General features: G+C 39.4%; 1 protein-coding gene across 1 annotated transcript in view; it reads left to right on the top strand.

Annotated features, from left to right (window-relative positions):
• Window positions 1-8645: 8645 nt before the first annotated feature.
• The window catches only part of LOC139143957 (adhesion G protein-coupled receptor F5-like), a 41699-nt gene continuing 34078 nt past the window's right edge, over window positions 8646-16266 (top strand). The window contains exons 1-2 of the mRNA XM_070714580.1: window positions 8646-8896; window positions 10335-10662. The gene's annotated coding sequence lies outside the window, so the exon portion shown is untranslated. The remainder of the gene's footprint in view (window positions 8897-10334; window positions 10663-16266) is intronic.

A 16266-nucleotide genomic window follows, 5' to 3' on the forward strand; every position in this document is an offset into this window, starting at 1 on the left:
ACAGGTTTGTGAAATAGCATCAATTATATAAGCTGTAGACATGAAGCTTATCCGCAAATTTATCTGACTTTGAAAGACGCGTTGTTTAGAAAAAGCAAAACGAGAACAGCGTTTCATCATCTCCCACGGGTTTGTGGTCAGAATTTGACAGCTGATGAAGATTCTGTAGAACGAATACCTGCATTTGTTCCCTGGATTACAAATGTATCCAGAAGATATTCCTGCTTAATTGTTACAAAACTCATAAAATAAGGGATTATTTCGCCTCATTGGCGAGGAGAACTCAGGAACAAAGGCAATGTATGTGCCTCATTGGCTGTTGGGTTTTGAAAAGGATGCCACGAATAGAAAAAAGAACACCCGCAGGGCGGCAAGAATCCTGAATCACGTGACTTGAACTTACGTAGAACAGGTTGGGTGAAATTCTGACGCATAGCATCACGCTCAGTCCCTTCAGAAACATTAACATTAAATTTGTGCATTTGTCAAATTTTGAAACGCAGAAATAAGTGTAACTGTGCTCGTACTCCCGGGGTGGGGGAGGGGGCACTCAGTCCTCGATTGGGTACATATCTTAACAGTAACAAAGCTCAAACTATACGATTTTCTAATTAAAAGTTGGAGGGGGAAATTTACTTTCTTGTCCAATACTTATGTCGTCTCTACATTTTCTTCATATCGATTGCCAAAACGGGGTTAAAGTCTACATTTTATCCACATTGGTTTCAAAAAGTCGGCGCAAGGCAAAAAATGTAAGGCTTACACTTAGGTAGAATTTTTCCTACCCTCGGCGGCTCATTCTAACCACCCCGTTATGGGGACGAGATGGTTCGTCCTTGGTAGTTTGTTCTGAACACGCCAAGCTTCCCACGGCACTGCACGGTTCACTGTGACCCTATTTCTTCTCAAAGGTTCGTTTTATTGCCTTCCCAACCAACAAACAGTGATGTTATAGTAAGAGCACAATTACATTTGAAGCAAATATCGCACAGAATAAAATGTTATTTGGGTTTGTACATTCAATTAAAACAGAAATTGCATTCTGTAGCCTAAACATACTTTTACTGCTCATCGTCTCCCTTCGGGGAATGTCTAGCAAGAGGACGGTGGGATACAGAAACAGAGTAGCGGCTCAAAGTCTTCAAAGATAGCACCATTTATTACTTAAACACGGAAGTTACATACTGCTATGTTGTCCCTTTCCCCCCATATTCGTAAACATACCTCTTACATACAGTGGTTATTTACACGCATGTAAAATATAAACTCATCGCATCTCCTCTGTAAATGTGTATATCATGCCGCATGCTTGATCAGACCCTGTCACTCTGCTAGGTCGGTATCATTATCATTTTATGGTGTTTGTTCATGATTTCTTGACTTATTGGTCAAGGCATTACGTCATAATAGCAAAGTTGACGTCAAAGAAAATTGACCTCTGTAACAATCCTAACGCAAGTATTGTTCATCATCATCGGGAAACGATGGAGAGAACCTAGTGGATGCCGTGTCAACAAACGCAAAGGTCATTCTTAACAATTTCGTTTGTTTATATTGTTTCAATAGGTTTACCGCCGACATATTAGGGTGAACGACTTTCTGCAGGGTCACACCGCAGCTAAATTGTTCAATTGGCGTTTAGTACACACGATCTGGTTTCAAATTGATAGTGTGTGAGTAGGAGACGAGTAGATATTAAGTGCTTTCATTGACGGTACCTTATTGAAACACTGACAGACTTTCGTTATAATTTCGTAATTAAGGCCAAGAAAAATAAAAGTTTGTTTCTCATCCTCGCGCTCGTCAGACCCGCCGCGTCAACCTTTTTCTGCTCATGAGGAAATAAAATGAAAATCCGCAAAAATACGCGACGATAGTGCATAACACAGTGCTGTATAAAACAGAACTGTAAACAAAATAACTGACACTAACATTCCATTATATTTAGCTATCAAAACTGTGCATTGCTGCATTAAAGGTATACAGTCACCTGTAATCAAAATATGCCAATATATGGTCGAAGGGGCGTTCCTTGGTATTCAAAATGCCCGTGTGAGGGCGCTATTTTTAAAAAGCGGCCACCCGCTTAAAATCTGTGATTGGTTATATTTTCTCTTTCCATGGTAACTGTGGCAAAATTGGAGCAGGTGACAGTGTACCTTTAACAGTCAAACCCCAGAACTGTTGCTATACAAAATAACTTAAGCAACACTGCTGTACATTTATCTCTGCATGCATTCCTATGTTGCTTTCTTCATGTGTTTTTTTTAAAGCGTTCTTGTTGGTTGAAGAATAAAAAATTGCGAAGAAAAAAACCCCGCGTCACCGCATCATTTTGCAATATGTCTAGGATGAGAAACGAACTTTCTATTTTTCTTGGCCTAATTTCACTAATTTACTAATGATTTTTACATAGTGACACTCAATCATCGATGTTAAAGACATCTTTTAGACTCAAATATGTATGAAATTTTCTTCTCTTGTCCGCGTATTAATATGACCATTTGCTCGTTAAAGTGAAATTTCGCATTTTTATACACTGGAGTTGCTTTAATGTAAAATCTAAGTAAATGCACCTCGGGGACAGATATTCGGACACTCAAATTTTCAAATTTTTGATGATAATTCCTTGTCCCACCACTCATATGGGCTCATTTTGATTCTCTCTGAGTAAATAAAGTTGTCACCGTCTTTTTTTTGTGAAAATAAGAAAAATTGTTTTTTTCCCCCACTGAATTAATAAAGGGATGGTGGCCATTTGTTTCTCTGATGCTAACCTTTCCACGGTGACCCATGATTTTGATCCATGATTTCGAACAGAATGGCTGGTAGTTTCCTTCAAGAAAGTTTTGCAAAAAGTTGAAGTCTTTCACTTTCGGGGTTTTTAAGTCAGTTTTTGAACGTAATGTGACGCCGATAGCGGTGCTGAAGTATTCCAAGGAGAGCCACATAAGAGAAACAAAGAATAAGTAATTGTGAACGCCTTTTAATTTGGCAGGTTGACCCAAAATGAGGACAGGTGCGTGACGTATGAGCGCTCCGAAGTTCAGACGATCAGAATACCGCAGCAAGAATATACGTATTGAAAACTCAGTAATATGTATTGATCTAAGTGAAATGATATAATCGTTGTATTGCTTTTAACACATTTGTTTTTGTTCCTTTGTTTTTCAATCGTACGTCATTCTCAGCATGTAAAGCGTAATGTGAAATAGTGAGGATAATTTCATGCCTTCCTCTTAATAATGAAAAGAAAGCGTAAAAAGAAACGACAACTACACACCAATCGGAACAAGAAACGCTCAATATTTGCAGGTGCTTTCAGCTATCGCTTGTACCATTCATTCCGGCCATATCTACACGTTATAAAAGCAGTATGGGACAGGCCAATGAATGCAACTTCCACAGTAATCAAAGCACCGGTCAACACTCCAGCAAAATCGGCAGTTATTCGCCAAAACGTCAATATTTAACAATATGTCCATATAAATGTGCATATACAGCAAGACTACCTTGAAAAGGGAATTAATAGTTTGCCCAATAGACTCAAATGTATTATAATTTTATATTTTTGGATGAAGTGCTATATTGGCCGCATCCTGCCCTCTTATAGTGGTGATAGTTGAAAAATAAATAAATAAATAATAAATGTTGACCCTCCCCGAAAGGATTGCGTGAGATTTTACAACCCTTCACAATGCTTGCGCGAAAACCATCCCCCAAACACCAGCCTTACACCCCCTGTAATCTCCGTCCAGTTCCTCTGACCTTTTCTCGGAAAAGTTACTGTATCTTGCGACGGTTCTGGTGTGTTGAGAGACCGTGATCTTACACAGTCCCTATGTGGCTCGTACAACTATTTTCACCTGGAAGAGAATCTCTTATACTGTCACGCGCCATTATGCATTTTGTAATCTTGTATTAGCCCCGGGCATTAACAATTGCAATAACATCCAAAGTTAATTCAATTTGCGTCCATTTCTTTCGCGCTAATTAGATGGATTGTATTTAGATGGAAAGGGCTGCAGTAATTTCGTGTTTATTATTCATTTCTATTATTTTGTGCTCGGCAGCTGAGTATATAATGAAAAGTTTAATCATAATTCGAAATATAGATTATTGTTTCAGGTCATTTCATTAATGACTTCAAGATTGTAAATGTACACAAAGATTTATGGGGGTGACCTTTACAATGAACGAAACGATGACATTGGCCATTCCCCGGCGATATTCTACAAAGATCTATCTTGTCCAGCAAAGATTTTTGAAGAATGTTTGTTTTGTAAAACACATTCCCGCGTCTCATTGACTTATTCGGAGATCCATGGTCTTGCAGTAGACCACACACGGTTACTCCATGTCGCCTGTACATAACTACATTACTTTACGTTTGTAATTGGGCGTCAACTTAAAAGAGACTGTCTGATCGATGACGCGAGTAAGAGTTTTTTCATGTATCATCTCTCTTACGCCATTCATTCTATACATCTACCGCTCGGTACCCTAGATACATGGATGTGTATGCCGATGTCTGGTTATACCAAGTGCATCGATGAGTCTTTTTTTTGAGTATCGGGATCAACTGACTTCCAGTGTGAGTCACTGGCACTGTTAACGGAGAATATTAAGGTAGTAACCGCCTCGAAGTTGAAAGGCTGAAGCTTTTACCCAGACATGTCTTGAGACAGCTAGCTTTAAATCATTCCCTTTCAAAACTAAGAATAAAAGCCAGGGACACCTCGCAAAATTCGGTCTTAGAGAAACAAATTACCCAATATCAACCTTTCTCTTGAAATTCAAGATGGCTGCCACCGCTGTGGTAACTCTCTTGGGATGTATTAAATTTTCGATTTTCACAAAACTTGAATAGCGGGTGGAAACTTACGTCATAAGCTTCAAATTGGCCCCAACAAGTGGGAGACTAAAAAGCATCGCAAGAGTTTGAGCTCGAATATCTGTCCCGAGGCACATAGTACCTTAATTATCCGAAAATTTTTCCGTGTGATGTTATACAGTACCAAAGTATTTTCAAACACTCCATTAGCAAGCTGAATCGATAAATTAAAGAGATTTGGCATCACTGACGATTTATGAATAACTTGATGGGAATATTTGTTTGCAGTTGAAAATTAACATCAGTTTTTAAGAGAAAGCGTATCATTATTAGCGTCATTTCAATGAATTTCTTATGATCTTGTTTGTTAGGCGGAATATTACAAACGGTGTCAGTTGTGATCGCTCAATTCTATAAGATTTATGTGATTAATCCAATAAAAAATGAAACTAATGCGCTGGACCGGATCCCGCGATGCGCATTGCTTATATCAACATCGATCTAATGGTGACTCGTGAGGGTGTTGGCTTATAAGGCAGTATGCGCCTCCAAACTGAAAGATTCAAACTCTTTGCTGAAACTTTCCTCGATGATACTTTCAATCATAAGGATGAAAACCAGTGGTCACCGAGCAAAGTCTTGTGCTTGGGGGAGCAAATGGCCTAATATTAGCGATTAGCGATATTTAAAATTCAAAATGGCCGCCAAATCTGTGTTTACAGTATGGAGGAAATAACATGTTCGATTTTCGGAAACTCAGACGGTGAAATTTATATCTTACTCCAAGAGCTTTAAATGACCCAAACAAGCGTTAGACCAGAAAATTATTTGACCAAAAGTTTAGAGCCCGAATGTCTGTCCCAAAGGTGCACTCAACATTAAAAACGTGTTTATAATTCACATTTTTAGCGTCTGTCTTCGGGAAAATAACACTAAGTTGTGTGCGGGATGCGTGTTTCTACTTTCTTCTATTGGCTTCCAGATTTTGCACAGCATAAAGAGGTACCTTGGTAGCGACTTGTTTCTATGTTCGGACAATCTCACAATCTGTGGTTGAGAAACACGGAGTAAGTACTGACCGTCAAAACACAGCAATACAAATGGCTGCAAATTTTTGTAGAATCAGATAAAAGCTGTGTATACAACCTTGAAAGTCAAATATTCGACTCTCTTTCCTCAATCAAAAGTAAATAAATATTTTGTGTGTATTATCTCACTTTTGAAACGGTATTACACCATGTGGCGAACAACATATGTAAATCATACATACTTTATGCACATACATAGATACATACATAGATATAGAGGGTGAGATCATTTTCTACTAATATGTCCAATGTACAATTACCTGAGAGCTAAATACATTTCTTCCTGTTATTTTAACCCTCCTGTAATATACAAATTCAAGATATTCCTTTCATCCCAAAATACTGCCACTTTGAGGAAATTGAGCAAATATATCTTTGTAGCAACAAAACGCAGGAGAGATCTTACCATTAATTCAAGCGTACTTAAAATATCACAAGAGTTGTATTTGCTAACGCTGATTTTTTTGTAGATAAGTTGATTTTTTTTCTCTTTTCTGGATGTAATTACTGAATTCGACTAGCCATCTGTATTCAACATTAATGTTACTCTTTGTACATATTGGCCGGAGGTCATAAGTACTGAAATAAATTTGAATTGAAATACCTACCTACCTACCTACCTACCTACCTACCTACCGACCTACCTACCTATATACAGACCGACCGACCGACCGCGACCGACCGACCGACAGACAGACAGACAGACAGATAGGCTGACAGAAAGACAGACAGACAGACAGACAGGCATGCAGGCAGGCAGACGGACAGACAGACATGGACATTTATGCATGCGTATTTTAATGACCTCAATTAACTCATATTTGAAATTATTCACAGAGATATTATCTTTGTCTTGCAAATGTCAACGATTGCGTCACTTTATTCCATGCGTAGGAAGGGGTATCAAATTTCAGCGGTATTTCCATTTTCAGGAAATTTAATAAAACATTTGCAGTGGTCACTGTTGGCATGGTAACCTAGAAATTAATGATGATTATCTAGACCTTCATTTTCACAAACGTTCCTTCAGCTTTGTTTTGAAGGTCTAAGGTGAAAGCTGCAGCCGTGGAGAATACACACTAATTCTAAAAATAGAGATTTCAACAATTCAGGGAATATAATGCATTATTGATAGAAACTGTGAGTGGTTTTTCCAGAAGCATGGAGAATGCATGTATACTGGGTTCTGTAAAATGCACACGGCAGTAGCAAAACATTCCAACACACCGAAGTTAACGCAAATCCACACATAACACAGCATATCCATGACAGCATAAAAAATCTATTCCTATTTTCCTATTTTATCCTAATTTCTCTAAGACTGCTACTAGACATAACAATTTATTCCGTATTTTCTTCTTTTCACCTGTCGACGATTATTTGTTTTTCCGTACTGTAGGCCTATACCGACATTACTTGTCTCAGTGTGTTTGATTGTGTCCTATATTCTTCTAACGGCATTTTCTTTGTCATAGCGAAAACTGCTTGACAACGGGGTGGCCAGTGAGAAATATGACATCAAAACAAACCCAATAATCCAAATCATACAAAGTAATAATATTACCAGGTCACATAAACAAAAAATTTACAATTTCAGGAAGTACCATCTTGAACCACGAATATTTATTCGGTAAAACGTGGCTGTACCAGGTGTCTGGAATGGGTAAGAGGACCATGCTACACCCGTCAGAATGGCCCAAAAGCGTCAATATCGATACACATCCAATGAAGCTCCTGAATTTCGAACAAACATACATCGTCATGTTTTTTAGTTTAAGTAATGTTGTTGTTTACTTTGTATGTAATAGTAAACATACAAACAAACAAACAAATAAACAAACACCACGCAAACATCGGAGACTGATTTCCCTGTGGTATCACAACAAACCTTCGGAGTACATCCTCCCAAAATCGGAAAGCTTTAAGATTTTAAGGATCTTGCCAAAGAAGGTTTCTTTTTTTCTCTATTTTGCAACATGTGCCCTTAATTTCAGGGTCAAATGTAGATCTTTGGCATCACAACAAGATGTGCAAAAAATTCAAGGACAATGCCACTCTACGTAGCTACTCGATTTTCCGTTCGTTTCCCGTGAAAGTTGAAGTTGATATTTGCACTACATTCCATCCAATGAGGTGGCACCTATAGCTGTTCGTTGCCACGCCGATCTCAACAACCTTCTTCAACGTGCTTTTTTTGTCTTTATCGTCCTTCCCTTAAGGAAATAATAGCTACGGCGCATGCGCATATGTATTGTCCCAGGGCTCTGTTTTCGGCTGATCAAGTCAAGAGAGTACTTACATTTGTGCTCCATTTCAAATTAATCTTCTTTATTTGCACCAGGCTGTGGACCCACGAATAGAAAAGACTATCGCGTTCAAACTAAGGCGATCAAAAAGTTGAAGCAAAATACTTTGGCAGATTGTCGCATAGGATGGTGGGCGAACGCAAAACCCACAGAAATTAACGCATAAGCCTGGGATAGCCAAGTGACTACTGAGCTAGTTTACTTATATTCACCTTATTAAGAAATACACATTTGACAATAAAAAGTTGCCGCGACAGTAATAACCTGAGCGCCATTACTTCTGAATTTGTCAGTTCACACGTACAGCCATTTATGGTTGGGTGAGTATGTGTACGAAGTGAAATTAGACGAAGACACTTGCTGTAAATTTCATTTAACTTAATTGGGTTCGTCATGCACCACGACGCGCGTCTCCATGGCAGCAGATAGTGAAACCGAGCATGCGGGTGTGTTTTCTACATGAACGCAATGTCAGCGTGTCCACGCGATTGTCATAGATACTGCTGATTAGATTCATGCCAGTTTCACTTCCAAGATGGCTGTGAAGTCGATCAAGTGGTGTGAGGACGCCTGTCTTAAAACGTTTGCGGTGAGCGTTGCTATCGCCAGGTGCAAATGGATCATCCTGACACTGGGACTATGCATAAGTCAGATACCTCTCTGTCCAGGTAAGTAAGCATAAGTAAACAATAATATCGACCCTGTTCTAATCTAGCTGCTCCTTTGACTCACATTTCACAACCGCGTTACGTAGCCGTGATATTTTGCTAGGGATGTCACGTCAATAATATTGAACAAACGATACCTCCAAATATATTATTGAAACTGATCTATCGGCAAAGAGTATTTTCATTCCTTCCATTTCATACTTGAGCTTGCCGCGGGTTTTCACAATGCCACCCTTCTCTTATTAACACGTTACTGGTCAAAGAATGGTTTAAAACGGCGAATGTTGCCACTAAATATCGTTCATTAAAATTTCAACGAAACATCTCGCATGGTAGATGAGATGCTATTTTGCGAAATGGAGCGATTGAAATACCTCAAAATTGTAATTCTTCGTGACGCGACAAGTTTGGTCGGTACACAGCTGGAGTTAAAAAATATGCGATTAATTTCAATTTAACATGAAATGTCTCAGTATGTTTTGTAAATGACCGATAGAACGGCGCTATACTCCAATTTTACAAAATAGCAATGAGTTTCCTTGAGACTTAGATTGGTGATTACAGCGAAAGGGAAAATAATTGTTAAGATGCTCTGCGCCTCGTAAGTGAAAGACTTTAAATTAAGACTATAGGTGTCAACAGTTTCCAGATACATCAAATTTTGTGTAAAATATTGAGAAAATATTTGGGGAATGAGTTATTTCCGTAACACATGGGGAGATCAATTTGTATCTTATTAGGTCCACAGTGAAAGCTCGTGTATGCAATACGCGGTTGTCCGTCGCAATCAACCGATGGTGCCTTCTTGAAGAAAAACAGCAAACAAAACAAAACACAGAAAAAAAACTATTAAACACTTTTCTTTTCCTCTGAAATACAAAATAGTTCTAGGATTTGAAGTTCACTTATTCCCCAACACAAGAATCTCCCGCCGGCCCTTTCTAAATCATACGCTCTCTACTGCCCTTCCCTGCGCGACTGTCGCTTTTACTTGAAAAATTAGCCCAAATGTCGTCTATGTGACAGCATATATTTTTTGTTTCGAAACAACGCGAAATGTGCTTTACATCTTGTTATGTGCAAATGTAACACATTTAACTTCATGTATATTTTCCGTCAAAATGTTAATGTTCCACCCCCTCCAAAAATGCAGGAAATTTGAAAGCAATAAATGCGTTTAAGTTAGCATCGTCAAATTTTAATTTATGTTTTAATTAGCTGGGCTGTATGATCAGTTGCGTTGTGATGTCAAATTTAATATTTTCCACACCTTTCAACCTCTGCGTCTTTGCTTTGTCCTTCACATCACTTTCTCTCTTGATCTTCTCCGGCCTTTTTTCCTTTAACTCTTTCCACAATCTGTCCAGAATCTTCTGTTCCAGGTCAGATCAGAATGCAAGTACCTTTAAAGATGTCGCATTTGATTCCATTTCTACAGCTTGCAGATATGGCGAGATCCGCCATAAGACGTCGTGTTACAGGATAAGCACGATACCCTTGCTGTACTACGAAGCGAAGAAGGCGTGTGAAAAAGATGGATATATCATGGCGAGTTTGGATCTACCCTCTGATATCTTCTCTGCCGTGGAACAAGACACATGACGTTCTAAATGTTGCTTTTTGGGAAACCAAGGAACTGAGTGTGATCTCCATTCTCATTCGCCAGGACAATGACGATCCTTGCCAAGCATCTCTGCTTGGCCGGGATGGAACTGTAAAGGCAGAAGTGCCCTGTAACAGTTCATCCGAACATCGCTTCGTTTGTGGTAAGTAGACTTCCACTTATACTACTTTGAAGCTCATAAGTCGATCAAAATGAAAGTTGTAGACTTTTGATCATACAATGCTCAAGGAAACGTTTAACGACAAGTTTTAATCAAGAATAAAATTCAGGGTTCGCCGCACAAAATTTAAGATGAGCACTGCAAATTATCGCTCTAACTTCGATGATGTTTCGGATAAATAAAAAAAATTACGTGTTTCCGGTAAAATATCTCGGAAGGTTAGGCAAGTTATGTACTCGGAGGAATTTTTTGAAAAAAATCAGTTTTGTTTGGTGAGACTCATAAAATATGGTAAATACGGTAAAATTTAGAGAATTGACCCCATTTTTTGGAAAATACGAAAAAACCTCTTTTGACGTCGGTGGGGTTTTCTAGGGTAGGTCGGGTTACATGAAATAGACATATTTTATATTCGACCTTAGTATTCAAAATTGACGTTAACCAACTGCTAACTATATGAGATTACAATCTTATTTTCTCACACACACAGACACACAGACACACACAACAGAGTGAAAAAACTTCTCTTCTTCTCAGACCTCAAAATAAGTCCAAACGAGTGGCAGATCAAAACAATCTTGTAAAATTGTGAAGACAAATTACATAGATGACCAAGTAACCCGAGGGCAGTGTTTCAAGTTTAATTCAACAAACTCAACAAACTTTCGAAAATCGCGCCAACACGACCAATCTCAACCGTTGATAGTTGACCAAACGTTCACACGGTTTCAATCAAAAAGTGATCTTTTACGGTAAGCCGATAATCTCACATATGCCAACTATATCAGTGCTGTATGAAGCTTCTTTTTTGTTGTAATTATGGCCCACCATACATTCATCTTAAAGTGATTATGCTTTTTAAATTAATCAAGAGGAAGGTGAATTGCTGATTTCATGAAAACAAAATCCAGGCGTCAGCATCATGGCTCCTTCAAATCTATACGTGGAATGGAAGACAAAAAAGTGTTCTCAAAACTACCAGGACTGGTCAACCAGAATTCGGGGATTGAATGGTAAATTTTACGAGGTTTTTTGCAGGGAAGGAAGAGAGGTAAATTAAGAAATAGGCCGTGTGAATAAAGTGGAATGCTCGGGGAATTCGAAATGATAGTTGTAGATCGCAATGTTCCACGTTTTAAAACATAGGGGCACAGTACTGAAGGTTCATGGACAGTTCTTCCGAACCCCTGGCTGTCACACAGGAAAGGCCGGAAATAAGAGGGCCGAGGCTCATTATACTAAGTTAGATACAAATGGGGAGATAGACTATGAAATTGGTGGCGCGATAATCTCAATGTGTTTTATAGAGAAATTATTTCGTGATGTTACGAGATGTGGGAATCGTCTATAACTTCATACTTTAAAATAATATAGCATCACATTGTTTTCAGAAACAGTTCATATTAATTTAATAAAAACACCTTACTGTTCAGATCGATGTTCCATTTGTCAGTTGTGTTTGCAAGCGGTTCTTTCATATCATTTGATTTCCATGATGACAAGCTGAAAAGTGAAAAAAATTGATAGACAATTCCAATTAATTGTTTAGAGACCGTTAAATATGAGGAAATGGCAATATGGAAATTCAAGGACTCGTCTCTCTTTTGTACACATGAAATTACATTCGGCCTTTTTGAGATGAAAAACAGACAAAAGTTACGGGAGTCATCAAGTTGAAGTAAAACTTTATATATATTTATCACATTAACTGGCCCGTATCTCCACCTGTGTGACGTACACCAGCACAGATAAGAAATCCATATTACCCCTGTTGTACGTCATCAACCGGAACTTTTCCCTGCATGGTACCGTTCATACAAACTGTGGAAACGCAGCTGGTAGCGTGCGTCGTAATGCGGGTCAAAGGTCAACCCCGCCACCTTTGACCCGCATAATGACGCACGCTACCCGCCAACAGATACCTGCGTTTTCACAGCAACGTTCATACCTGCACGTCGCGACGGACACAGACCGATTTGTCGTGATCGATGCCGCGCTCTCATGACATTTTTACAAAAAGTTGACCCGACAAATCCACACATGGAAACATAGAAGGCATGTCCAACGAAATTTCGAGTCGCTAAAACCATAGATATTCCCGAGAATCGAATGGGGATACCGTCGATCGTTTTATTTTAATGGCTCAGTAACGTCGCGGGTAGGCTTCAGTCGTAAGGCAAGGCTCAATGTGGACGTCGTACCTGGCGATCCCGGTTGGCGATAAACCCGAAACCTACACCTCAACGTAAGTTCACTGAATAAATGAGTACAGTATAATCTTCGGGAAAACTACATAAGAGGCAAAATCATAAAGTCATTCAACTGTCATGTTTCTATAAGGGAGCATTCGTTATTTACGGGGAGGGGGGGGCGGTGGAATTTGAGCGACAAATGAAACGTAAAAAGCGACCCCCCCTCCAAATCAAATTTCTAAATTTTGACCCCCCCCCCCTCAATTCATCAATTGTAAAATTTGACCCCCCCCCATGAAAAAAAATTTCATCAGATTTGATTCATTAACCCTTCGCACCCTGTGGCCCTGGGCTGAAAAAGTTTCCTCACATACTAGAGAATCAACATTTTTGGTGAAATGCCAAAATCAAATTTTTTGCACACACATGAACTTGCAATCGCTGTAGTCTAATCAAGTACACTAATATCAATAATCAAGAGTACATAAATACACAGATTTACCTAGTTTTCTATTGGAAAAAAATTATTCATAGTTTCCATATAGACGAGATAGTGAATCAACATTTCGGTGACATTCCAAAATCAAATTTCTTGCACAAACATCCACTTGTTACCACCCTAGTCTAATCAAGTAAATTAATATCAATAATCAAGCGTACATAAATACACAGATTTAACTAGTTTTGTAATGGAAAAAAATTATTCATAGTTTCCTCTGACAAGATAGTGAATTAACAATTCAGTGAAATTCCAAAATCAAATTTCTTGCTCACACATGCACTGGTATCTACCCTAGTCTTATCAAGTACATTAATATCAATAATCAAGAGTCTATAAATACACAGATTTAGCTAGTTTTGTATTTAAAAGAAATTATTCATAGCTTCTCATAGATTATGTATGGTGGACCTGTGTATTTTCTATTTTGCCTGGGAGTTCTTGTGTGTTATCACTGTATAATTAGGGAGTCCAAGATGGGAACTTTCCAGAGAGTGTTTTACGTTGCATGCTGCACTGGCACTGGAAGGTTTGTCAGTGTCAGCGTGTGCTTTTTAAGTCAGATATTTCTCTATTTTGAGTCTTACTCAAGTCAGCAGATATGTAAAGAAACCGGTGAGTGGCAGAGATCGAATTTTATGCCGATCGGACTGTTTATTTAAACCCTACGCCATCCTCTACTTTAGTCGATGGAACGAACATTGCTCACACAAGTGAAAGCCGTGCCGTATATTTGCAATATACGCACTGCACGCTAAGATGATAATATCACCACAAGTTGAAAGCTGATCTTTCTGCAGCAAATTGTGTGTTAACTGTGAACTTTATTCCGTTTATGAGTTCAGTCAGATGTCTGAGATTGTCATGAGAACATTATTTATGATTGTTCCACTGAACTTTTGTCGATGCGCGGAGTTAGCAGAGGAAGACTTCAGATTAGTTTGGCATGTCCCGACCGGAAGTAAACAAAAATCTAAGATGGCTGCTCCCGTGGTAGCTGAACTGGACGCTGCTTAGCAGTGAATTGCGTGTGTTGTCGCCGACTTTCATGTGCAGACATTACAAGGGACTTACAATTGTGCTCATCATCGAACATTAGTTAAAGTTGCGTGTGAACTATTTGTGTTTCCCAGCCGCGTGGTCAAGTCTGAGGTACCTCTGCGGTAACGTTAAGTTTTCCATAGAAATTGTTAAGCATTTAGAAAGGGCTTGAACAGAGGTTTTGTTCTGAAAGTGTGTTCGACTCCTGCCGTCGGGAGCTCGATCAGTACGGTTATTGTTACCATGGAGTAATATTTATAGTTTTGAAGTACGGTTTTACTATTTTATATGTAGACCTCGATATTTGACACAATATAGTAATATACAGAAGTTGCTTGTTACAATTATATGGCTGTGTGTTGGTTCCTCATTTCATGCCCCATGCTGTGTAGCCCTGCGTACAGGTGTGTGCACGTGTGTTCCCAGCATTATATGGCCTTTACCACAGCCCTGCAATGGTTTTTGAACAGACTTGAGGTCTCTGCGGCCTGGATCTGGACCGCAATGAAGACTAAACGGTCTTTTTGGCCGACATTCTGCTCTATTGGGGCAAAATCCTTTCCCTGCCTACCTTTACCTCCTAACCAATCCAGAAAAGATGCGATTGACTTCTCCTAACTTCCAAAACCGCTCATTTTCTGAAACATAACATACTCGACAAGTTGTGTACCCATGGAGATCCCCATTTTGAATCTCGCTGCAGAGACCCAGTTATCTCCACAGACTGTTGCAGGGCTGTGGTGGAGGCCGTATACGCCAGGAACACACAGACCTGTACTCAGGGCTACATGCTCTGTTGCTGCTCTAGAGAGGTTAACGCCAGTCTCGGACTTGTTGGCCCTGCTAGAGAAATAAATTTGGCTGAGCTTCGGTCGGTTATTATTCTGCCGTCTCGAAACACCGGTTACACAAGCAACATTTCGGTGAAATTCCAAAGTCAATTTTGTTTTCCATAACTCAATACAAACCTTTGTAAAATTTGACCCCCCCTTCAATCATTGATTGTAAAATTTGACCCCCCCCCCTCAAAAGCGGTTTTGTAAAAGTCACCCCCCCTGATTTCCACCGGCCCCCCCGTAAATAACGAATGCTCCCTAATTTGCACCGGTCGAGCCTTGAGCTACAAAGCGAGTCGTTCTGCCAATATCTGAGCCGCATGATTCCCCGAAAACGAAGAAAACGAAGCCTCTCACAGCAAAGCTGAATTGAATTTCCCGATAGAACTTCGAGAAGCGAGTCGCTCCCGGACACCTGAGTGAAATTCCCCGGATGACATAAAGGATGGACAATGCAGAATTCAGACCGAAACAAATTACAGGAGAAGGTGATATTTACAGAGGCAAGCTGAATCATTCACAACCCAAGGAAGCCAGCGAAGAACACGTCAAGGCAGATCAACCATGAGAAGATAAGAGTATCAACATTTTGAAGGGTGAGCAGATTCGAGATTTGCCGAAGTTGAACAAGAGAACTGTGTATGATCGTTGGAACTGCGTCTTTTGTCTGCGAACTGACAATTGTTCGAGGCGTTTTTGTGGTCAAATAGTTAGTATATAGTAGACTCGCTTTGATTCCAAATATTGGTATTGTTCAACAGAGAAATCTAATTATTTATAGTCGTTTGTCTTTATTTTATACGAAGCCTCATCTACGCGGGTTGGTTTGGGGGTTGGGAGTGTTTTTTTATTAAGTGAAGATAATTACGAGAATTACCGACGCTGCAGTGCTACGCGTAAGACGTCTCCGATACGAAGGGTTGGATTAGGTTGGATTAAAACAATGGTGTTGTGACATGTCTCATGCATACTATGTATTAGGCCTAATCATTGTGAAACAAGCGTTGGCAAGTTTTCT

Source organism: Ptychodera flava, chromosome 11, assembly GCF_041260155.1.
Source record: "Ptychodera flava strain L36383 chromosome 11, AS_Pfla_20210202, whole genome shotgun sequence".
Taxonomy (NCBI): Eukaryota; Metazoa; Hemichordata; class Enteropneusta; family Ptychoderidae; genus Ptychodera; species Ptychodera flava.